The sequence below is a fragment of the Callospermophilus lateralis genome, unplaced genomic scaffold (assembly GCF_048772815.1).
Source record: "Callospermophilus lateralis isolate mCalLat2 unplaced genomic scaffold, mCalLat2.hap1 Scaffold_45, whole genome shotgun sequence".
In the NCBI taxonomy this organism is placed as follows: Eukaryota; Metazoa; Chordata; class Mammalia; order Rodentia; family Sciuridae; genus Callospermophilus; species Callospermophilus lateralis.
The window spans coordinates 7327292-7353797 of NW_027514398.1; the positions used below are offsets into that span (position 1 = coordinate 7327292).

A 26506-nucleotide genomic window follows, 5' to 3' on the forward strand; every position below is an offset into this window, starting at 1 on the left:
AAAGGAAGCTTTTGCTTGTTTCTTATTTCTTTTCAAGGCTGATAAGTTGCTAAGAGCAAAGGCTACATATCACTTTCTACATGTATTCTCAGTACTTAGATCAGTGCTTGGAACATAAAAGGCACTTAGAAAATGAGCGTAAATAAATGATTTGTAAATGCAAAAAACCTTCTATTTATCCCCTAAGACTGGAAGTGATCTCCCACTGACTTCTGTTTCCCTAACTACTATCATAATCACATATCCTCAGGAGAGTAGTAGAGAAAGAGGTGCATGTTCAAGACAAAAAAAAAAAAAAGGTGTCTGGGAGGGGACACCCTGGGACATAAATGCACATGCAGGATCATCTGTGTGTCAGACACAGGAGCTCACAGGCCTGGGCAGATGAGGAAATGTCTCCCCAGAACTAGACTCAATGCATCAGAAGTTGTCATTTTATATTCGTGTTTTTTCATCATGAAGGACAGCGGCTCTGCCAGGCCAGATGTTTTTTTTTTTTTTTGGCCATGTTCAAAGTCACTGTCCCTATTCAGATCTGAGTCTAGAGTCTGGCATGCCCAGCTTCTCAAAGTGGATTAGGTCCCCGTCCCTCCCTTCCCTAGAGTGTGAGCACGGGCTGCACTCTGGGTTCTCATACCTAAATGCCTGACGATGTTCCCTGAGGACAGGCACCTCTTCAGTCCCTCTTTGTACCTGAGTCATACTCCCTGACCATAGCTCCACGCTCTACTCCAAGCTGTGCAGTCGCCCAAGCCTGTCCTGCTATAACTGTAAGCTTTGCGTCATCACCATCTTTCAGTACATTCTGGAAGGAACAATATAAACAAACACATGGCCAAAGTCCAGAATCAGAAATTGATTATAAGTGTTAAAAACAAAACAATGAATGAGTAAATTAGTCTATGCTGGGAGCCATCAGCCAAGTAGGTATGACAAATTCCTTGCCAGCTTACTCCCATGCTGTCTAGTGGAAGGACTTCTGAAAGGTGACCTTGCTCAAGGACCAGGGCAGGATCCGTGTTTAGGGTGTTCCCCCTTTAGAATAGGGCAGTTTAGCATAATAGGAGATTAGGGTGTTCCCCCTTTAGAATAGGGCGTATCCTGCTGCTGAGTTCCTCTTGAGTGCTTAGGGTCAGACAGTATATTTTGGGAGACAGAAGCCCATGCGGAGTGGATTTTGTCAGAGTAGTGGATTTGGGAGAGAGTGGATTTGGGCAGAGAACATGGATTCCCCCAGAGCGTGTTTGTAGACGGCCGGTGTGAGTTCGGGAATAAAGAATTGCTGTTTGAATCTACAAGCTGTGTGGAGACTCGTGATTTGTGCCCAGCCAGAGACTGTGGCAAGTCTATTTTAAAATATGTGAGTAATTATATGATATTCATCTCTGTCTTCCCTTTGTTAGATCTTTAAAATATCTTAAAATTTTTTGCCCTTCCTGTATACAAATGGGATTATCTTGAAAGGCTCAGTCTTCCAGAAAAGCATTTAGCTAATCACAAAATCCATCTGATATCACTGTCCACGCAGGCCTTCTGCCTTGTTTTAAACTTGCTGAACTCAAAGAAGGCTGCTAGATGCAGTGATCATTTATATAGAGAACAAAGGAAAAAGATAATTACATGAATTTGAAAGATCATTTCTAAATCCAGTGTAAAACCATGGAAGATTAGTCTGAAATTTAGCCTAGAGGGAGGTGGACAATAGCCAAGATGTATTTTTACTCATTCTATCAGTTATTTAATGTGCACATTTCACTCTTTAATAAACTGTCATAGTGGAATATGGAAAGAAGTGAGAAATTGGCCCCAGGGCTTGAAACTTTGTGGTTTGTGGCTCTTTTATACTACTCTCTCTTCCATACCCTTTTTCCTTAAAAAAAAAAAAAAAAAAAAAAAAAAATATATATATATATATATATATATATATATATATATATATCACACATACACACATATATTAAAAATATATATATTACACACATATACACATATATAAAAATATATATTTTACACACACATATACATATAAATATATATTTTTTACAGACACATATACACATTTATAAAATATATGTGTATATATATATATATATATATATATATATATATATATATACATACTTACCTAGACATATAAATACATCTATAGATATGCATTTATATTGGTGAATATGTAACTAGTCTAGGTAAAAAACACAGATGTAGGTACATAGAGAGATATATTGTAAAGCAATACAGTAAATAGGATGTTTTAGCAGGCAAGCACATAGCTGGCTCTTAAGGAGAGATATCCTGTCCAGCTTGTGTGTAATTTCCTATTTATCAATAACTCCTAGAGTTTTTCATTGTAACCTTATTTTTAAGAGAAGGGGTATGAATGTTAAAAAAAAAAAAAGGACCACTACCCAAATCTTTCTGAAGTGTCTACTTAGGGACTCCATCAGAAGGAAGGTTGTGATAAGCCTCCACAGAGGCCCACCAGAGATCGGGTTGTGTGCGCGGGATGCGGGGTAGGTGTAGAGTGCAGTGAGGGGGTTGGCCTTCATAGGGAACCTCAGGAAACAGCTTCTGGCTCCTGGGGGTCTGGGAAGCCCAGAATGTGAGCCTCCTCTGGATCCACTTTCCGTGTCCGTGCTCAGCTTCAGGTCACCTTTGGGGAGGTTAGATCAGGAAGGATCTTAGGGAATCACACTCTCTTTTCTTGGGCAGTGGCAGTGGCTTGCCTTGGAGGCAGGGAGACCACAGCCAACCCTGGCGGCCCGAATCCAGGCTTGGTCCCCGCCCCTGGGGCCCCAGTCCCTGCGCACCCCAGTCCCTGCGCACCCCCGTCCAGCGCGAGGGCAAGGCCCCCAGCGCACGCCCCAGCACACTCCCCTCTGACGTCCGCCTGGGGCCTGAGGTCGCCCCCGTCCGCCGCCCTGTCAAGGGGACTCTCCCAGTACTGGAACCGGTGGCCACCTCGCAGCGCTGCACGCCCTCCCGGCTCCCACACCTGTCGCCTCTGCCCGCCTCCAGGGTCCTGGGGACGCGCGGTGAGGAACAGCCTCCACCAGTGACCCCGGGCGCCAGGCCCGGCCCCGCAGCAGGCACCCGGACCGGTCCCCTCGAGTCCTGGCTGCGCCCTCGCGCACATCCCGCTCAGCTGGCGGGGGGGGGGGGGGGGGGGGGGGGGGACGGGCGGCTGGAGAGCTGCCGCGGCGGAGCGCTTCCTGGCGCCGCGGTGACCCCAGGTAGGAGCGCAGCCAGCGACCCTCCCCGAGCTCTGCGCTGCTCCTCGGGGACCCTGTGAGCGCCGGCTCCCGCAGTTTTAGAGCGAAGGGAGGTGGCTCTTGGGCCCCACGGTGGAGATGCGGGGCAGCTCCGCTCCCAGGCACTTGTGGCTCTCCAGGTGCGGGCTGCTGATCTGGGTGCAGGATACCAGCCGAGGGGTCCAGAAAGGGGAGCAGGGGCCAGGGGAGCTCCAAAAGGCAGCTGGAGAAAGCACTTGCCCACTGGGTTGCTCACAATGGCGCAGCCCACCCGGTCCGCGGAGTTCTTTGCCTCCTTGGGATTGCAGGGAAGTTAGTAGTTCTGGTGTCTCATCACCCCCCTGCCACTTGTGTGCACAGATATCTGAGTTTCCACCAGAAACTTCTGTGTGCGAATCGGGGTGCATGTAATAGCCCAGGCTATGAGACTAACAGAATAAAAGAGAACAAGAATGCCAGGCCGCTAAGGATTTAGCACTTGACATCTGTCTCTTAAGAGTTTTGCGTTTTAATACCCTTGACCCTCTGCTATGATTTTAGGCAACACATTTTTAAATTATTTTCTTATGGATATCACTAATGGGGATGTGTGAAATGAAGGAAGAACAATGGCAGGTAAAGAGGCGGAACCCTTTAAACAACAAGTGCATATTTAGTTCACACAATAAATTTGACCCATAGGAACTTGTTGAAAAGGTGAAGTTGATGCATTTTTAAATAGATTTTCCTAAAGTTTGTCCCCCGCCCCTCCCCATGTCAGATTACTTTTGGAGGCATTTCCTGAAATCTTTTCAAAGAACTAGTAGGAGAATGAACAAATTTTTAAAAATTCTTGGTATATTGCTTGATGATACACTGATGATACTAATAATTCTAGTATAGTAACTAAGTTTTAAAAGGCAAATGCAGGTATGGGGATGTGGCTTGAGCGGTAGTGCGCTCGTCTGGCATGCGTGCAGCCCGGGTCCGATCCTCAGCACCACATACCAACAAAGATGTTGTGTCTGCCGATAACTAAAAAAATAAATAAATATTTTTAAAAAAAGGCAAATGCAATCATAATTTTTGAAAATGATTTCTTGACAGAATTACTGAGTTAAGATTCAAGGTTAATGTTAAATTGAAAAAAATCATGAAACACAAAGTGTTTATGGTTCTATTTGTTAAGCAATATTTCCTTATTTATTTATTTATTTATTTATTTTTGTTTCTTGAAAAGTCAGGACATTGTTAAACTGTTAAATAGAGGTAGGATAATATAGTGGACACTTGTTGGCCATGGCCAATTTCACACGTGACTTCAGTGTACTCTTTCTTTAAGTGGCACAGGTTCGCTCAGGAGCCAGCTGGCTTCTTCTGGCTGCCTGTGTAGGCACAGTGTTGGGCTGCTGTTTCTTAATGCATTACTGTATTTTCTCCACAAGTCTTAATGAAGTAGCCAACTGCGGAAGAATCTGAACCCTTAGTTAAAAATGGCTTTCCACGTGGAAGGACTGATAGCTATCATCATATTCTACCTTCTCATTTTGCTGGTTGGAATATGGGCTGCATGGAGGACCAAAAACAGTGGCAGCGCAGAAGAACGCAGCGAAGCCATAATAGTTGGTGGGCAAGACATTGGTGTTAGTCGGTGGATTTACCATGACAGGTAGGTTCCAGTGCTTGCTTGGTGCACTTCACCCTTGCTAGGCTTCTCTGAATATACAGCATGTGGTCTCAGAGTGAGTGTCATTGCAAACATTGCTCTTTGTCCTTTGGGGATTCTTTAGGTTTGCTGGTTATGTATTTTGAAAATAATGAATATCTGCTTGAAAACAAAATGGTTTCAACTCAGTAGTTCTTGCATAAAATGATTTTATAATAAATCAATGAATCTAATACCAACGAAAAAAGTCTGGGCTTTCTGTTCTGTTTAGTGGGTGGAAACAGTAAAGACAAAGAAGTGGAAGAATGAAAACATGCCCTAGTCTTACAAGTCATGCATTTGTAAATTAATATGATAGTGTTTCTGTGTGTCCAGTAATGCATGCAGGAAGTTGTGACTTTGAGTTATCTTAAATGAAAAATGTCAGTGAATACTAACTAGTGATGGTTTTTAGCCTAAATAAATCCATTTGGAGGCAATACAATAGCAAACTGATTGATCCCTTGCTTGGAAACCTAATTTTCCTATTTAGTAATTAGTTTCCTTAAAGGAAGACAATATTATGACTCCACAACAATGAAAAAGGAATTTCAAGGAAACTTGATAAAAAGGGGAAAAGCCAGGGTGTGTCCTTTCTGGAATCCCCTAGCCACTATCTGTAGCTGTGTCCCTTTCAAGCCTTTTTTGTATTAGGAGGGGCTGGTATTCTGTCTTTGCTTTTCCCAGAGGTGGTTTTGTATGTGGGGCAATTTCTTTCTTTTTTATAGTCATCTTAGTCATTGAAAATAATTCTGAAAAACAACAACTTAAAATTACACTTTCACTGATAACACATCTTATGTGAGTCTTAGTAAACATTTAAACATTAGCAATATAATCTATATTAACAGGAACTCTCAGTTCTCATTAGAAAAATAACCCATTGGAAATCATATCTGAATGATGTCTAGTTTCAATCCTGAAGTGCAATTTAGAAATGATTCACCCTGTATATCAAATAGTTTACCAAAGCACTGTAAAGACAGCATCTGCATTCTGAAAGTCTTGATTTTGTCCATTTGTAATCTACAATGTTCTATATACACACACTAGATTTTACCTTCCAGGCATTTACAGTCTCTTTGTTTAACTCTTCACCAACTATAGATGGATTCATTTGTTTTTTGTAATAGCCTTGTGAAAGGGCTGTGGGGTTAAGTGAAGATCCAGGTTACATTGTTAACCAAGACCAGGGCCAGGCCCAAACCGAGGTCTTCTGATGGCCATGCCCCAGGCTCTTGGTACTATACCACATGAGCTCATTAACTAACCTCACTCTATTTCTTTATAATGCTGCTTATTTTGCAAATCCCACTAAAGTAATACACGAACTGCTGTATATCAAAGTGTTTTACTCATTGCAAATTGTTATTTGCAATAATAATAATACTGTCCTATTACACTAGTTTAATATTCTATCTAATATGGTCATAAAGAAATTTCAGGATTTGTTCCTTTACCATATAGAATAATTTTTTCAGTGTAATACTTTATGAAACTATATAGAATATATTCGAATAACACTATTTCTTATGAAGTGTCATGGTCTAGCTTGGTTTGTGAAGTTCTCTCTCTCTCTCTCTCTCTCTCTCTCACTCTCACTCTCTCTTTTTTTGTGTCAGAAGATTCTTAATGAATATTATAATTCACTTAAAATACGAACCATGTTATTTAACCCTTATCAGATTCATTTACTTATATATATTTCATTTACTTATATATTTCAAAAAAATGTTGATTCTTTAAAAATACAGTTTTAAAATGTTCAAGTCCTCACTCATGAATTTAATATAAAATATACAGGCATGGACAATAAATTATAGCATAGAAAGGACAAGATTGATAAAAAAAATGAAGGGAATTAGTTTAATCATAGTAAGTAATGGAGTCTTCACTTCTGTATTATAATAGGGACAATTGTTCAACACCATTTTTTTTGGACAAAGGACAGGAGAGCTACACAATAAAAAATAACCATGAATTAGCTTTGTGCTTGTAAGACCATCTGATTATTAATTTTATGCAGTAAAATAGTGCTGGTGTGTTAGCAGCTCCAGGTACCTAGCAGGAAGACCAAGTCTCAGGTTCTGTGCCTGTGAGAATTCTTTCTTCTGCCCTTTTTCCATACTCAGTGTGTGTGTATCAGGTGGGGACTCTTTCTAGAATTTCAGCAGGATTTAGAATGAGAAAAGCAAATGATGGTGTTTGCTACTTATTAACACCAGATGTAAAAGCTACTCTGAAGATAGGAGTGTTTGCTAAATACAAATCTTGTCCACATCAAGATTTTATATGTAAATTTTCCATTAAATGTACTTAAAATTACTCTGCAGGAAAGTCTTTTCATATTAATCTTTTAAATAGCAATTTAACCCCAAGACACAATCTCTGCTTTGTGTTAGATTAAAAGCCAGATAAATTCTGGCATGAAAGCAACAGAAGCACTTATCTGTCAAGTACTTATGTATCAAATACACGTAATTATTTTACTTATACTCTATGAGAGTTTAGAAAATTCCTTAAAGTCAAATTTTATTTTCTATGTGATGATTCAGCCTAAATTTCAGTGTCATATCTGATAAGCTTTTTTAACAGCCTTTGACACTCAGAACTTTATATACATTTTACATAAATAGCATTTTGAATATTTTGACTTTTTTTTTTTTGAAGAATATAAGCTGCAGAAATGTAGAGTCCCTTTAACCTCAGTTTTTCAACAAGGATCAAATACTTCATTATCTTTTTTAAAGAAAGCAGTAGTTTGTAGATCATTATTGGCCCAAACTCATTTTAACAGAAACTTGCTTTCTTTCGTTCCTTGACCTCCCTCTTTCAGCTATTATTCTATAGAAATTTCATATATCTGAAGAAAACATGTGTCACAGAATTCCTCAGTCTGGAGTAGCCATATTGAATTACCTCATGGGACTAGTGGCCTGGTGTTGGACAATCAGACCTAGAGTTATGACATGTAAGATAATGTCATATGTCATGACCTCTCTTTTCATTCTATTTCAGCCATGTGGGTTGGAGGAGGGTATATCAATGGGACAGCTGAAGCAGTTTATGTACCAGATAATGGTCTAGCTTGGGCTCAGGCACCAATTAGATATTCACTTAGTCTGGTTTTAGGTAAGTGGAAAGTTAAATCTCCTTGACTCATTCAGTAAAGCCTAAAGAATAAAAGTCTAAATAACAAGTGGGTTAGCAAATAAAACAGTGTGAATAACTATTGTGGAAAAATGTCACCAGATAGTTCTAAGTAGGTGTTACAAGAAATTGATATGCAACAGAATAATAATGCTTAGGTAATCTCTTGATTATGGAACATGTAAATAACAAAAAAAAACATTTGATCTTATAACTTTTAAAACAGTGAATTTCTTAGCATAATCATATTTTATTCTTTCAAAAATATTATGGACATATCATTAAAAATGAATCAACTTTATTGTACCTGACTTTTTTTGTAAATTAAACTTATAAAAGACCAAGAATATTATATAAAATGGTTCCTCTTTTATTTTCTTTCTTATTTTTCCCCCTCAAATTGTTCTGTTGGACCTTGTGCTTTTTCAAATGTCTAAATGTACTGAGTGATACAAATGCACCAAGCCATCTCAATGAACACTATCCAACTCCATATATCTAAATTTCATATGCCTCAATTATAACATTTTGTTGTCCATTGGATACATCTATTAAATGCACTAAGCAATTTATATTAGGTTGCTGAATGCTTCTTGGTAATGCACTCACAGTATATTTCAGACTAGTTCCTCAATATATACAGTGTTTTAAAAAAGTTATTTCCCTTAAGAAATTATAGCATAGTAAAAAGCTGGCAAAGACTATTATATTATGAATTTTTAATGTTCTCATAAACACTCATGTAATTTTTTTAGGTGGTCTGTTCTTTGCAAAACCCATGCTTTCCAAGGGATATGTGTCCATGCTAGACCCATTTCAGCAGATCTATGAAAAGTGCATGGGTGGGCTCCTATTCATTCCTGCGCTAATGGGAGAAATGTTCTGGGCTGCAGCAATTTTCTCTGCACTAGGTAAGCACCAATGGAGCATTGTTCTACCTTCATTTCCAGTTTCCTGAACATCAGACCAATAACCTTACTTTCTTCAGTCTTGGTGTCTTAGAAATTATTAAAACCATATCCTAAGTCATATTTATATTTACAAGCAACCGAAATTCTACATTTACTTGCAATACTGTTGTATAGATTAAGTTCAATCTCAAGTGCATTTGTTTTTAACTTGAATTACATAATTAGAACAATAACCATGAGTTACTTTATAGGGATTCAGGGTTGCTTTTGTAAGTTGTATATGATTTTGAACAAAACGTCATTAATTAAGTAAAACTAAGAGTGCTATTTAGAGTTGAGTTCAAGCCCTAGCACCAACAGAAACAAAAGTGCAGTTTATCTAAAAGAATATTTACTGGGTGCCATGGTGCCTTCCTATATTCCCAGTGGTTTGGGAGGATGAGGCAGGAGGAGTGCAAGTTAAAAGCTAGCTTCAGCAATTTATCAAGGCCCTATGTAAGTTAGTGAGATCCTGTCGCAAAATAAAAAGTTTTAAAATAAGGGCGGGGACACTGAGAATAGGTCTCAGTGGTTAAGTGGTACAAAAGAAAAAGAAAAAAAAAACTACTGTCAATGAGCCAGGTTTAGGGAGAATACTTTTGATGAATAAATTTAAATCAGTTGAGTTCCATTTTTATTTTTTCTAGAAGTCTCATTTATGTGAACTGAGAACTTTTTAATCTTCCCTGTTTTTTCCTTCTGATAACTGCCTTGTTAATTGATGTAAAGCATAAACAAAACTATCTAAATTCCTCAAAGAATAGTACCACATCATTTTTAAAGTATTAATATTTCTAGAGATATTGACTTTTTGCATAAAATATACCTAATCAAAAACAAATATAAAAACAAGTGTGAGTCTCGACTGTAAATAATACTCCCAAAGAAATATTGCCCACCTTCTCATGATGACAAGTAATGTAAGCACAATCGCCTAACTTGAGATATTTTAATAAAATGATATTTGTAAAAAGCACAATGCTATGGTTTATTAGTGGAAAAAATTAAGTGTGGTAGAATGTAGCTTGGACTTGCCTGCTAGGTAAAATATCTTCTTAATGAATAATGAAAAGTTTCCCCACCCTTGACTTCCTCTTCACCTTCAAAGACCTACAGGGGTACCAACTGGGCCAATTGATCATGATTGAGCAGACTGAGGCTGCTGAAGCAGCTAGGAGATGTAGTGCCCACATTAAGGTACACAAACCTCACCTGCTGCAGACCTACCTTCATTCTGCAGGCTATACATCTCAGCTCTAAGACTCATCCTTAATTGTTTGCACTCCTACCTGGTTCCTCCATCAACCACCCCCCACTCAACCCCTACCTCCATCCACCTCTGCCTCTTCCCTGCCATAAGCCAGGCCACTCCCAGCCTCCCTTACCTGTATGTAATGCAGCCATCTCCATGTTTGCAGGTCTGCCCTACTGTGGGTGCCACATGGCAGCCAGACTCATCCTTCTAAATTCTAACCTCATATTTTAATCTCCTCATGTCCCCTTTCTTGCTTAAAACCAAACTTTTGAACAGGGCCCTTAACTATGACCTGGGTCTTCTCTCCTCTGATTATCCCCTGCACCCCACTTGCCGTCTATCTTCTGTCTGAATTGTGGTTTTCTATTGCTTCTTACTGACATGGTGCAAGCACAGGTGTCCCTGCTTTGGATTCCTTTCTCCTCTTTTTTTCCTCTCTCACCATTTGCCTCCCTAAATACCAAGCACCCTGGCACTTACAGGGAGCAGTGCTCCAAACTTGCTAGGAGCCTTTCCTGCAGGCGTTCGTAGGCAGCTGCAATTTTTCCTCATTGGGCTCATCATCTCCCTTTGTATGATAATTTGCCTGTTCACTTCATGCCCAAATTTTTACTGTACATGATGGATTATAAATTTCTTTAGGGCAAGAATCGTGTCCCTTGAATAACTATAATAAATTAATAAATAGTTTTGAGCTCTACTTTTTTGACAAAAGAAGATGAATATTGCTTTTTCCCCCCTCCCCAGTGTAATTCCATTATGTCTTAAATTATTGGGTTGTGTACACATTTAGGGAGGTAGATACTGAGTTTAGACTCAGTAGAGTCTAACTTACGACCCAAGATCAACTAATGCTAAGAACTTGTACTTGGCCTTTGAATTTTCAGTTTCCTTGTGAGATTTAGAAAATAAGGAATTTCAGAGGAACCATGGGAGATCTTCAGGCTCATTTGATCAAGAGCGAATGTGTACCATCCCACTGAGTGCTGAGGTCCTTCTTGCCAATCAGCAGAGTTGGAAGGTCCTCAGCTTTCTTCAGTGGACTATGTTAGTGTTTGCCTTCTGGGCATACATTCATCTAGATGTAATTTCCCATTTTTTTCTTACAAATGGAAATACCACCAAACTTTAAGGGGTTAGAACAAAAGTAAGATAAATTTCCTCCTATTTTGTATGTTATAGAATATAAATCCACCTTCTAGTTTTTATTATTATGATTCCATATGGCCTTCTTTCTCTCCCTTTCTCCCGAACTCCCATTAACATTATTTTCTTGGTCTGTGTAGAAACAAAGTTACTTGATGTGGAAAGAAGAGAATTTGATGGTTATAATATACAGTAATAACTCATGGGAAAATGTCATACTGCACTGGTGCAAGATAATAACACTCCCCAATCATTGCTAAACTTATACCCTAATGAAATTATGTGTAAAAATATACCTCTTTTCCCACCTTGCTCTCATTAGCTGAGAAGAAATGGGAGTTTATTTGTCATTGGTTTCAATACTAGAAAATTTTGGATTTAAGAACAAACTACCTGCTGGGTATTAAAAAAGGAGTGGGCTAAATATCTAACAGAATACAACATGTTCACTCTAACTGAATAAGGATCAATTTATATAACAGTCCTGAAAGAGGAAAAGAATTAATGAGCTAATATTTCCAAAGTATTTTAGAAATAGAAAGCATAGTGGCAAAACTCAGAACTTTATTACAATTAGTTTCTGTTGGATATAAGTGTCTGTGTATGTATTTCAGTATATTCAGTAAAGCATGCTTCTATTTCATGTTGACACATGCATATATGAAATAATATATATTATTGCTTTTGCTTGAAATCTGTGTTGTGGCAGAATATGTACTTTTAAATTATCACCCATATTCTTCAAAAATAATAGCTTGAGTAAGTCAGAGCTAGTGTTTATAAGAAAAAACTTGGGATACTTAAGAATAGACAAGTGTAAAATTTATTATCACCTCACTGTGCATATGCATGGTTTACTGCGGAAATATAAAAGAATCTTTTTTTTTAATGATTACAATGAACACTTATGTAAAGATATGCTACTGCAGACCAAATAATTTTTAAATTGTATGTTTCAAGTATAACCAATTTCATGAAAATACTTTGAAGACAACTGCATTCACAAATGTCAACTATGTGATTTTATCTTTGCCTATTCTTCCCTGTCTCTCTTTTTCTTCTTCCCCCTGAATAACCTCTTTTGGATTTGGTTCAAGGTAGAATTTATCCTTCTTGTATTTTGTCCCTTGCTCTTGAGGCAAGATTCAAGGTCTCATGGTCAAGTTCACTGCCCTCTTAACCTGAAACACCCTGTCATCATAAAGGTTCTCAGGAAGCCTAAGACATCTTTATCCTGATATATCATCCCACATTGATAAATTCTGCAGTTTATTGAATTGGCTTCATGAACCCTGCAGAAATCTCATGCCAGTTTTGATTACTATGCAGCTACTGGCCTAATGCTGATAGAACAGGCATGCTTGCCATCTTGACCTGAGAGCAAAGTTACACCAACTATGTTTGGTATAAATGGTCAACACCTTATACCTTTTAAATGTATACTTCTTCTGCAGATGGCTCAAATTAAGAGATTTTTTTCATAACTTGATTCACAGTGTATTTATTTTCTTATCTACATAAGTAGACTATATTTCTCAGTAGATCTATTAGAATAACTTTGTTTTATTCACTACCATTGATATAATTTTTCAGAAAATATTTTGGATAAAAAACTTAACCCAATCTTAACAGTAATAAACAGAAAGGTAACTTCTCTCAGATCACTAACTTACAACCAAATGATGACATCTATAGGACTGCAAATCTCAGTCCAGTGATTTTTATTCTGTAATAGAACCTCTCATATTATGGGGTGATAACATACATATTATTAAAGTGGAGAACCACACCCAAAGAGGAATGGCAAAGAGTGGCAACTATCAAGAATGGGATTTGAGGGGGAAATAACCTCTTATATATCTATACTGTCATAACTCAGATAATTACCTAAAGTCACTTGTAAATAATTAACCACTCTCCTCTTTTATCCTACAACTCCTTAGTAGAAGTTTCTTTTAATTGATTTTTTATCCAGGAGGATAATGTTATATTATTATCATGGTCAAAATACACACAAAATATATTTTGTATTGATCTCTTGGGTCAAAATACTTTGAATTATTCTTTAGGATGATGGATTCTCATCCATGTAGATTGTAAATATTGTTATGCCAATTAAGGAGAAGGAGGAGAAGAAGGAGATTGTGAGGCATCTGGCTACAATTGATGGTGTAAAAAAATCACAGATTTCTTTTATATCTGCTAGTATACCTATAATTGCCATTAATAATAAGATGAAATATAAACTATATAGTTTTGAAAAAAAATGGAAAAGCAATTAATGAGTTATGAAGCAGCAAGTGAGTTAAGAAGCCATTAGTCCAAGAAATGGGCCAAACCTTCTACACCATTAAATTGTCACTGGAAACATAGGCATTGACAAACACAATAAACAACCTGTAAAGTAAAAGAAACATAAATTTGAATTTTAAGAATATAAAATTTGTTAATGGAAATGACCTAAAAATATGATATTCACCATTAGTGTTCTTCATTATATTGATATCTTAGGAGTAGAACTTGTATATCCCACCAGCAAAATAAAATAAAATGATCCTTCATGACTTTGAGGGAGAAAAAGTTGAAAGATAAGTTTTAAAAATTATATAATTTTCTTCTACAAATTTGTCTTAATTGTTGGCACCTCGGAGGGTTCACCAGCTATAACAGGAAAGCCGAGGGCAAACTAAATGCAAAAGAGCCAATGAATAATCATTGTAAAACTGGAAATGACTGATCAAATTGCTCAGAAAGGCTTATTTTCCTTATGGATGTGAGTAAATACATTGCATATAATTAAGTCAGAATTTCAGAGGTTGAAATTGTGAATTCATGGAATGCAACTGAATGTCTCAGTTGTGCAGGGTGTTCAATGATAGTAAGTTTTGGGTGTCTCTCGTGTATCTGAATATATATAAAAAGAGATATATAGTCAGTTTGATAACATACAAAGGTCTCAATATAAAAATTCACTTTAGCCAAGGTCATGCAGTACAGGGTGTACGACACAGGGAAATATAGCTGCTGTAACAGAAGCCACAGGATGCCCTTGCCAGAACTCACCCCAGACCATGGCCGGGACTCTCACTTCTTTTTTTGTCCCCACAGGAGCCACCATCAGCATGAACATTGACGTTGATGTGCATGCTTCCGTCATTGTGTCGTCCCTCATTGCAACTCTGTACACCCTGGTGGGTGGTCTCTACTCTGTAGCCTACACAGACGTTGTTCAGCTCTTTTGCATTTCTGTAGGACTGGTAAGTGGAGCCTTCCTCAGATTTGCCTCCTGGTCTTCCTCCTCCTCCTCTTTCTCTTTCTTAACAAAAGATCGTGTGGTGTTATATACCAACTCAGCAAAGGAATTAATGTTTTCCATAATGAGTAATACATTGTAAGTTGTATACTATTTGAAATTTTGTATTTTTCTATGAATTGATTAGATTGAAACTGTAGTTATTTCGTTAGAGGTTGACAGAAAAATGTGTGCTATGACTAATTCTTAGAAAGATCTAGGTCTTTGTTTTCTTCATGTCTAGATTTCATGGAAACTTTTGTGTGACACCCTTTGAGAACTGATGATATCACACTTTCTCCACAGTTAAGAAAACTAAAACTTTGATAGTACCCCCACACAAGTTTCTCTCCTATCCTTGTGTTCATTTATCTATGAGACTGTTTATCAATTAAACTCTTCATAGGACATGGAAATTCTATTGAAAACTTATTTTCTTAGAAAAATATCCCATTGAAAAAACTGTAGATTTCAAATTATAATGGTTAATATCTGGGGTCAAAGAAAGGGCTTAATTATATAAGGAATTAACTGTATTATCTATTGTTCTTCAGTCATGGATTAAATTAGGTAATATAGGTTTGGGGCATTAAGAAAGAGTACTATACAATTATGAAATACAAATACTATGCGTCTTATATTAAAAGCATCTCTGCACATCTTAGATGCATTCTAGTCAATGTTGATTCCTTGCAAACTCACATCTTAAACCAGGGAGATTATAATTATGCATATAACAATATCCATCACCTAAGACATGTCAAAAGAAAAATAAAGAAAATGGTGTGGCCACTCTTCTAGGTGTCACTGTGGGTTCACATACATGATCTCATCAAACACATACATTATGTCAGCCACAGACTCTGCAGGGACAGAGCCCTGGTCAATGGCCACAGACAGAGCCAGCCAATGCTGAAGATGAATCATTGTCTGAAAGAGAGTCAAAGCACTCTTCATTCTCCTCAGCTTTCTTTATTTTTTCTTATAATAAAAAGCTTTTCACTCTATTTTACTTTCTACTCTAGACACTTAGAGATGAAGAATGAATCCCATTCCTATTTTTTCAATTTTCTAGCATTTGTAATAATATCCTAGAGGAAAATTTAAAAGAATTAACTAAAATTAGATTTACAGTTTAACCCTAAATTTATATACCCTAGCAAAGATTATATTTCCTCTTTTTCTCCTGGACATTTTATTTGCATTTCGTGGAATGTAATTCAGTCATATTTTAATTGAATTTGAGAATATTTAATTTACTCAATAACTTCCACTTTTTTATTTTTAAATTGCCAGTATCAAGTTGACAGTGCAGAAATTCTGATTTGTACTTAACATCATCATAAACTTTATGAAACAGAGAAAGCAGAAGTAAATCTTCTTTCACTGTGTAGGAAGCAAGGTTCCTTTGACAATGGCAGCTCTCATAACTGATGCACTTGTTATTCCAAGAGACACAGCCCCAGGGGATAAGTCTATTCATCAGTGATGTATGTGATTTCTCATTACATTGCATGATACCAGAACTTAAAATACACCGGTACATAAATCAAGTAAGCAGGTGTAAAGATGGTAGGTCAAATATATGTAGGGATATATGTTAGAATGTTTTTTTACTACAAAATTAAATTGATAAGAAATTAAGATAAGAATTGTTAAGAAATCACTATTGAATTAGCAAATAAGACTAAATAAGCTTTGATTACTGTTCATGCATATGTAATTAATTAATCAACTTATAACTCAAACCATCTTTTCTTCCCAGTTTCTCTAATTCTTTGGACTTTATCATCACTCTGGCAGCTCCAAAGTTATAAATTTTTGCCGCAGTCTCTGGCTGGGCACAAATCACGAGCCTCCACACAGCTTGTAGATTCAAATAGCAATTCTTTATTCCCGAACTCACACCAGCCATCTACAAACACGTTCTGGGGAAATCCACGTTCTATGCCCAAATCCACATCTCCACTGGGCTTCTCTTTCCCAAATATACTGTCTGACCCTAAGAACTCAAGAGGAACTCAGGCAGCAGGATACACCCTATTCTAAACAGGGAACACCCTAATCTCCTATTATTCTCAACCGGGGACACCCTAAACATGAATCCGCCCTGGTCCTTGAGCAAGGTCACCTTTCAGGAGTCCTTCCACTAGACAGCATGGGAGTACGCTGGCAAGGAAATTGTCATACCTACTTGGCTGATGGCTCCCATCAAATTTTAGATTTCCTTTTCAGATTCCTCTGACCTCCATGATGACCTCCTTCTGACCTTTCTCTGTTGACTCTCTTCATTTTCCTGTTCAGTGCCAGTATCTTCCCATTCCTAATGTCACTGCTTTATCCAGGGGCCACTGAAACCATCTATGGCCCTTCCATACTACTATATTCTTCTAAATTTATTTTTAATATTTATGGTGTTAAAATTTAGAGTAAATTTCACTGACTTTTAAAAAAAAAAACTCCAAAGAAATTCTTCTAGCCAGGGACATGGCACATGTCTATAATCGCAGTGACCAGGGGTGAGGTGGGACCATTGCAAATTTGAGGCCATCTTCAGCAATGTAGTGTGACTCTCTGTCTCAAAATAAAATTAAAAAAAAAAGAAAACAGGGTTGGAGATGTAGTTCAGAGGTAGAGCACCCTTACATTAACTTTTTGGGGTGGTGGGTGCCAGGGTGAACTTAGGGGTGAGTACTCAACCACTGAGCCGCATACCCAGCTTTTTTTGAAAGGTATTTTATCTAGAGACAATCTCACTAAGTTGTTTAGTGGCTTGCTAACTTGCTGAGTCTGATTTGAACTCGCAATCTTCTTGTCTCAGCCTCCTGAGCCTCTGGTAATACAGTCATGCAGACACCATGCTGGGCCCCTGGGTTAAATTCTTGGTACCACATAAAATGCTTGCAAATTCCTTGAGCTTCCACTTGCATACAAAGCAAAATATCAATATTTTGGCTTGCAATTCAAGGTTCTTTCCACGTCTATCTTTACTGCTCCCATTTCCCTAAGCTACTTCCATGCCAGCAAACTTTGTCACGCAACAGATGTGGGCATATGCACACATACACAAAACATAAAACTTGTACTGTTAGTCTTCTACTTCCAATGGCTCAACTTGGAAACTTGTGTTTTTGTTTTGTTTTTGTTTTACTTTATTATGGTGCAAAAATGAAGCATGTTCAGTAAAAACCACAATTTTTATTTTGAATTTGGATCTTTTCCTGGGCTACCTAGGCACAGCAAGTGCAGTCTTTTCTCTAGTGGCTGTAGCCATTGCTCCTGGTCAGTTACATAATCATATGGGGAAACAACTGACACTCCACAGTGCACAATGAGGCTAAGCTATGGTGCTTGGTAGGTTGGGTGGATTCAATGCAGCTTTGCAATTTTTTCAGCTTATGATGTGTTTGTTGTTGTGTGATCCCGGGGTAAGTCCAGAAGTGTATGTTTTCTTCCACTCTTTGCTTTGCTTCCTCCAGATGGTCTCCCCCTTTGATTTCTTTTTCTTTTTCCTATTAGTATTTGGCCCATTCTTCAACACTTGTTTTACCAACAAATTTCTCATTTAAACCTTTCCGTGCCACCTTAATGGGTGGATATCTTTCCCTAATTCACACAAAACATAAAAGTGTGTGTGTGTGTGTGTGTGTGTGTGTGTGTGTGTGTGTGTGTCTGTATGTCTTAAATGTAGTATTTTCTTCTCAAAGTTTTCAGGTGACTGCTCCTATAGTTTATATGATATGGCATAATCAAGCAGAAGTAGATAATGTGTTATTTTAGGTTTACTAAATCTGTATTCCATGATGTCCCACAGAGAACATAGTTTCATGTTCTTTGAATAGGGGAACTACTGAGCCATGCCATGTAAAAGAAAAATAAACCAGATGTATCAATTTTGCAATATGTTAATCAAGTTTAAAATCATAGACTAAGACTCCAACGTTGCTCTTTGTTCCAGTGGATCAGTGTCCCCTTTGCCCTGTCACATCCTACGGTCTCTGACATTGGGTTTACTGCTGTACATGCCAAATACCAGGAGCCCTGGCTGGGGACCATTGAGTCCAATGAAATCTACACTTTGCTTGATAGTTTTCTGTTGTTGGTAAGTGATGCTGTGACCTGAGGAAGGTTGTCTAATTGTCAATCAAAGGCATTTTCAAGATTTTCATATTTATCCTTAAATATTTACCTGCTGGCTCATGGCCTTTTCTGTATAAGTACCACATACTGATTTTACCACTAAAGCTCCATCATGGCCATTTCTGAGCTCATCTCCAAAGTGCATTCACAGATTGCTCATACACACCGTAAGCAAAGATGTGTTATGTCATTTAATTAAAGCCCAATATCACATTTAGCTGTCAGGTAAAAATGAGTATAAACAAAATTCTGACATTCTCTCTGACATTCCGCTATATTCTCCATGTTCTTGGGCACTTTGCAAAACAATGTAATGCATTTACTCTTCCAGTAGGATGGAAATTACGAAGCAGGAACCATACCCTTTTCAAGTTTGTGTCATACGACCACTACATGTCTGGTGCAGGGTCAGAGTCTATAATATTTATTGGGTTGTAATGATTCAGATTTCATTTAATACTTTCAGAATCTCAATAATTTTTTGATAGAATTTTTTATGGTTCAAATTTGGGGTGAGAACCAGCTGAGGTCTTCTGCATAGTTTTAAGGCAACTTAAAAATTTAGGGAAAACAAGGATCTTCTTGTCTAATTACTAAGGAAAACAAATTAAAGAAATTTTCCACAATGAAAAATACGCAATAATGTTGTCTTGGTTCTCTTGGGCTACTATGATCAATTATCATAAAGTGAGTGATTTAGAAACAACAGAAATGTATTTCTCAAAGTTCTGGAGGCTGGCAATTGCAAGATCAAAGGGCTGGCCAATTTAGTGTCTGATGAAGACCGTACTTTCAGAAAACTTGTTGTTGTGTTCTCACATAGTAGAAGGAATTCATGAGGGCTTTACCTATGACCTATTCAATTCCCAGGGCTTTACCTATGACTAAATCCCTGTCTAGTACCTGATTTCATCACCTTGGAGATTAGAATTTCAATAGACACATGGACAATAACAAACTTCATATCACAACAAACATAATCACAGCAGCTGAGATTTCTGGCCCTACTTCTGACTATTCTAGATGCAATTGTTATAAATGTCTTGTTTAAAAATATTAATAAATGTGAAATTCCTTCAATTCACTCTGAATCTTTGGGGTTCTCATGCAGATTCTGGGTGGAATCCCGTGGCAGGCATACTTCCAGTGAGTCCTCTCTTCATCCTCAGCCACCTACGCTCAAGTGCTGTCCTTCTTGGCAGCTTTTGGGTGCCTGGTGATGGCTCTGCCAGCCATACTCATTGGGGCCATTGACGCATCAACAGGTAAATAAATCTCTGGGAGCTTCACCATAGTCATCACTTAATTTGCCAGTTCCACCACCGGTTGCCTTCCCTGTTTTTCTTCCCTCTTACCCCCACATAGTGAATGCCTCTTCATTCATGGTTCCTTATGTGCCTCGTATAGCATTCAGCAAATTGCATTGCAGTTCAGCGATCTCCACGTTTTTTGATTGCTTACTTCATTGACAAACATACCTCCTCCCCAATTTTGCTATATTATCAATTGTATCCACTTCCATCCCCAGTGGTTCTCAACCATGGTGCACAGTGACCCCACCTGAGGAGTGGAGAGGGACTTTCTACAAAACATCTACTCCTGGCCTACTCCACAGGGTGTTTAATAATCAAAGATAGAGCCAAACACTAGTGTGTGTGTGTATGTTTGTCTGTGTGTGTGTGTTTGTCTGTGTGTGTGTGTGTGTTTAACAGCCCCCCCCCCCGTTGAGTCAAAGCTAAGCCAAAGTTGAGAGGCACCATCTTAAGAAAAATTCACCTGTCTTCATCATGACTACCCACAGACCACTCTGAACTTCAGAGTCTACCTCTATGATTTCAATAGTTTGTTCAATGTTTTTTCCCCCCTTGGAGAAATAAGTGAGTATGTGTATGGATTAAGATAAGCTAAGAAACTAAATGGTAAAAGAGAAAGGGAGAGAGAAAGAGATAGAACACAATAAGAAATGTTTTTTTTTTTCCCTGTTATCCTTTATGTTAAACACTTTATCCTTTATGGTGAAACTCTCATCTTTAATTTGAACTTAATCGCTCCTCATCCTATGTTCCCTATACGGTGGAAGAGAAAAACAAGCTCCTTTGGGCCTCTTTCGTAAGCACATTGATCACATGCAGGAAGGCTCTGCCTTCATGACCCAGTCTTCGGTCAAGGTCCTGTAATACCTAATCTCAACTCTTTGGGATTAGAAATGAAATAAACTAGGAGGGCATAAACTTCAGACCTTGACTAACATAATGATGGTGATGGAAATTTTTGGCATGTTCAGTGTTTTCCATTTTTTAGAGTCAGACTTCTGACTATTCTAAATGTGATTGCAATGCAACTCTTAAGAGCATTTAAAACACATCAAATTAACAAAATTCAAAAGAGTAACCTAAGTAGAGAAAAATAAAACAGTTAAAAAACAATTTTTCTTTTACCTCATTGTACTTTTTAAAGATGACCCAGGGTGATGCTCACATGGTGGTTCTGACTTTTAACTCAGGAGCTATTTATTGGATCTTTTAGTTTTTGAAAGAGCAGTCATGGTTCAGAGAATACTCTTTTCATTCCAGTTGTTGGTTCATGACATAAATGAACATTCAAAAAGATAAAAAAGTTGTGCAGTGTCTGCCTTTTGGGGGGTGGAAAATTAAAAAAAAATACAGGATTTATTTCACAAGCAGAAGACAGATCTGGAGATTATTTGGAGGGTGGTAGGAAAACAGACTGATTAAAACAGCATAAAGGCATTTTTTTTTCTGGACTGAGTGAAACTTAGCAGTTATTTCTGGTATCATGTCATCTCTGTTAAGGCTTTAGAGTTGGCATCGTTTTAGCATGGCTTTAATGTTGATCATAAAAATGGGGAAAGGAAAAGTAGCAGAATCCAAAGGAATCCACCCTATCATTCTGACATTAAGGAAGTTCAGCAAATAAAAGGAATTATTTTAATATGTGTTTACAGGTTCCTTGTGTTCTTCAACACAGGAAGCAATAAAGAAGCTACATATTCTAAGATTAACATATGCTTCAGTCCTCTTACCTTAATTCAAAAACCTTAGTTCAAAATCCTTCTTAAAAATCTCAGTTTTATGAGTATAATTTTTATTCAGTAAAGATGGTTCAGTCTAGCAAGTCTCCTGCTTCTTGTAGGTAAAATTCTACACAAGATTAAATGAAATTAGAAAAATTATGCCAAGATAGCTCCTAAATAAAGCTTATAAACAGGAAAAATGAGAGGTAACAACAGCCATGCTGTAGTCTCTTGCACACAGATAACTAGGCCTAAGGAAGTGGTCCAGAGAAAATTTTGTGGTTCAGTCTAAGAGCATTTGTTTTCTATGATTCTATGTAATATAATGCCACATTGCAGAAAAGGATTATGTTTGTCATCATCATCATATTCTAAGCAGATGTCATGAATGAGACTGACGGTAATCAATACCCTTTAGAGGTCAGAAGATGTAAGACATTTCCACATGGCCATCACATGGACTTTCCACTTATGCAGGCTCACGTATGTGATGCTCAGTTGGTTTCAAAACTACCTAGTAAACAGCATGACCCAGATGGGTAGAGAAGATATGCCTCCTGGTTGTTACGCTTGTGGTTTCTACTCAACAGACTGGAATGAGACTGCATATGGGCTTCCAGATCCCAAGGCAAATGAAGAAGCAGACATGATTTTACCGATTGTTCTGCAGTACCTCTGCCCTGTGTACATTTCTTTCTTTGGCCTTGGTGCTGTGTCTGCTGCTGTTATGTCTTCAGCTGATTCTTCCATCTTGTCAGCAAGTTCAATGTTTGCTTGGAACATCTACCAGCTTTCCTTCAGACAAAATGTAAGAACGCTTTTTTTTTTTAATTTGTAATTTATGATTATTGTTGCTATTTCTACTGTCATTGTACTTAATGTTTGTAGAATATGTATGCTTATGGATTCCTTATATTCAACTTGTGCTGTAACCAAGCAGTAAAAAAGCTACATATTCTAAGACAAACCTGAACTTCAAGTTATCTTACCCTATCAAGTTCAGATTCAGCATCCCTAATCCAAAATGTGAAATTTGAAATGCTCCAGAATCCGAAACATTTTGATTACTGATATGTTGTTACAAGCAGGAATTTCACACTATGAAACTTTTATACACAAAATTATTAAAAATTCTGCATGTCAGTCTATGTACATAAGGTGTATATGAAATCTAAATTAATTTCTTTTTTAAACTTGGGCCCCATCCCAAAGATCTTTCATTATATAAGTGGATATTCCAAAATCCAAAAATATATGAAATTCATTGCTAATACTAGGCATTTTAGCTAAGGAATGTTTAATCTGTATATATGTGTTCATATCCTATATTAATTCCATTTTCTGTAATTCTATATTCTGTAAGCTTTGATTAGGCATACTAGTTTAAATGACACTGAGCTTACATGTGCTGAAAATGCATATTAACAATACATTTTATCATTCATGTTTTTTCTAAATATTTATTTCTTAGTTGTACAAAACACCTTTATTTTGTTTATTTATTTTTATGTGGTGCTGAGGATCGAGCCCAGAGCTTCACATGTGCTAGACGAGTGCTCTACCGCTGAGCCACAACCCCAGCCCTATCATTCATGTTATACTTAAAGGAACAAATCAATACTACTATTTTCATCATGTTGCCATAATTAAATTTCTTGTCTTCTGACAAAAGATTACTGCATCTTAAAATATCTTAGCAAACCATTTGGTCTGATTAAGCCCAGTGGGAGACAGGAAACACTGGCAGAAGCAGGACACTCTAGGTTATGTTATGCATATTTGTGTAAACTCTGAACTGCTCTTCATTCAGACTCCCAAGTCTACCTTTGTCATGAAATATCCCCTCGATTTAATTTTCTTTACTGAATCGAGTGGTTGCAGAACAGAAGGCTTTTGTAGTCCCGAGGGATCCAGAACACCTCTGGAGAGCCTTTCTTCCCTACTGAGCTTGGTCTCTGTGTTTTTAGGTCATGTTACAGAGTAGTCCCAGTGGTTTTAACAAGGAAAAGTCATGGAAAAGTCCTTTTGTGTGGCACCAGAAGGTGGTCAGTCTTAAAGACAGTAGTACTTCTACAAAGAGAGGAAGTGAGGACAGTCACAGCTCTCTCCGTGCCACATGAAGACTATTCATGAATATATATAAGCAAAATTCTCCCTTACCCCATGGTCCCTGGATGATACCACATTAGCTCATCTTCTTCCCCTGTGCCTTCAGGCAAAGGATGTGGTGATCTAGCTTCATGCATATGGCACTCAGAAGCCCCACTCCACCAACCACCTGGGAGGTCATCAAGATTGTAGCTTCAGGTGTTGTAGGTTAGGTTGGGTTTGCCCACAGAGAAGATCATTTACCCTGGGGGATTCCTTAGACAAGTTGTAAAGGGTAAATAAAGATGCATCCTGGTCTTCACCCACATGAGTCCACATATTGGTGCAATGCTGACCCTCATCAATTTCTTACAGGCATCAGACAAAGAAATTGTCTGGGTCATGTGGATCACCATGTTTGTGTTTGGAGCATCTGCAACAGCCATGACCTTGCTGACAAAGACCGTGTATGGGCTCTGGTACCTGAGCTCTGACCTTGTCTACATCATCATCTTCCCACAGCTGCTCTGTGTTCTCTTTGTCAAGGGGACCAACATGTACGGGGCCAGGGCAGGTTATGTTTCTGGGCTTTTCCTGAGAATCACTTTGGGGGAGCCGTACTTGTACCTGCAGCTCTTGATCTTCTACCCTGGTTATTACTCTATAACCAGAGATTCCCATTTAAAACACTTGCCATGCTCACCTCATTCCTAGCTAACCTCGGTATCTCTTATCTAACCAAATACCTATTTGAAAGTGGAACCTTGCCACCCAAATTAGATGTATTTGATGCTGTTGTTGCAAGGCACAGTGAAGAAAACATGAATAAGACAATTCTGGTCAAAAATGAAAATATTAAATTAAATGAACTTGCACCTGTGAAGCCTCGACAGAGCATAACTCTCAGCTCAACTTTCACCAATAAAGAGGCCCTTCTTGACATCGATTCCAGTCCAGAAGGCTCTGGGACTGAAGATAATTTACAATGACACCATCTAAATAAAATACTGCTTTTGCAAACAGAGCACTATAGTAAGATAGTCCTGGAAAGATGGTTCATGGCACATATAATACATATTAAAATTATAAACAACGTTCAAGAGAACAAAATCCTTGCAAAAAATATGAATATGTACTAAAGGAGGGATTCAGAAAAAGTAATGTGCAATTGCACAAATACAGACTAAACTAGAAGGAAGCAGCAATGAATTTTATTCTATTTTTTGATTTCATTTTATTTCTTATCCATAGTAGTTTATATTTTGACACTAGATAGTTTTGTTAGGAATATAAAAATAAAAATGCCCCAAAGAAAAGATGGCCCAATTAGTTATCATTTTTATGGAAAAATAGTGTGCAGATGAAAGAGCCTAAGAAAGGAAATTGGATGATTTTGATCCAAACTTTGTTAATGCACTTTTTAATGACCAGTGTTAATGCACTGGTGAGTCAGATTGTCAGACTGAGGCTCTGAGAATAACTCACAGCTACTCTGATGAATGATGTAATGAGTTAATCAGTTGATTTTTCTTGATATGATGATTAACCCCTTCTTTCGTGGTCTGAACTAAAACATTTGCTGAATATGCAATCTCCACTCCCCGCCTCTAGCGCAGGGGATCCACCCCAATGTCTTGAGCATCTAGACAAGTTCTCTGCTGCTAAACTACATACCCAGCCCTGTAATCTGTCATTCTTTGAGTAATGGCATGTATTTTTCTGAGCACAGGCAAAGCAAACACACAAAAATTATTTCATAGTGGCACTTTTTTTATGTGCAAGATGATAGAAAAGAGAGATAATTTTGGAAAAAGAACACTGGGATTCTTTGAGTACATCCATAACTAACATGTGTGTAGATAATAATACCTGGAGCATAGCAAAATTATTAGGCAAATTTACAGCAATAAATCAAGAAGGACATTAAACAAAAAGTGATATGAAGAGATAAAAGATACATTTTTATCTTCAACTGAAGTATATACAGTTTTGTTGCATGATAAAAGAAATAGTATTTTGGGTAACTATTCAAATCAGGATTGGAAGTGAAGATGGGCCATGGGTAAGGAGCAGTAGCTATGCAATACCATTATGGTTGATGAGAGACAGACTACTAGATTAACATGTATTAACAGAAGTTCCCAAAACACCTCCTAATAGTAAAATTGGAAAAACAAATCACACTTATTGTTTTATATTCATTAATGAGGTGACCTAGTATTAAGGGATCTGCTCTGTGGCACTTTTTTGCATAAACCAGGTTTAGATATTGGACAGAAATTTTATATTGAATTTTAAAATGTGACCAAAAGTGGAAAGTAAAAATAAGTTCTAAAAGGAAGAAGCCATCAATTTTAACACTTGAAGTGAACATAGTTTTCATGAGGTCAGTCATTATTATTTTACTCCTTGTCTGGAGTTAAAATACATATATATCTATATCTATATCTATATCTATATCTATCTATATTTATATCTATATCTATATCTATATCTATATATCTATATATATCTATCTA

The 26506-nt window shown here is 37.6% G+C and overlaps 1 pseudogene; it reads left to right on the forward strand.

Annotated features, from left to right (window-relative positions):
• The first annotated feature begins 4720 nt into the window (after window positions 1-4720).
• On the forward strand, window positions 4721-24976 carry LOC143388862 (high affinity choline transporter 1-like; annotated as a pseudogene).
• The last annotated feature ends 1530 nt before the right edge of the window (window positions 24977-26506 follow it).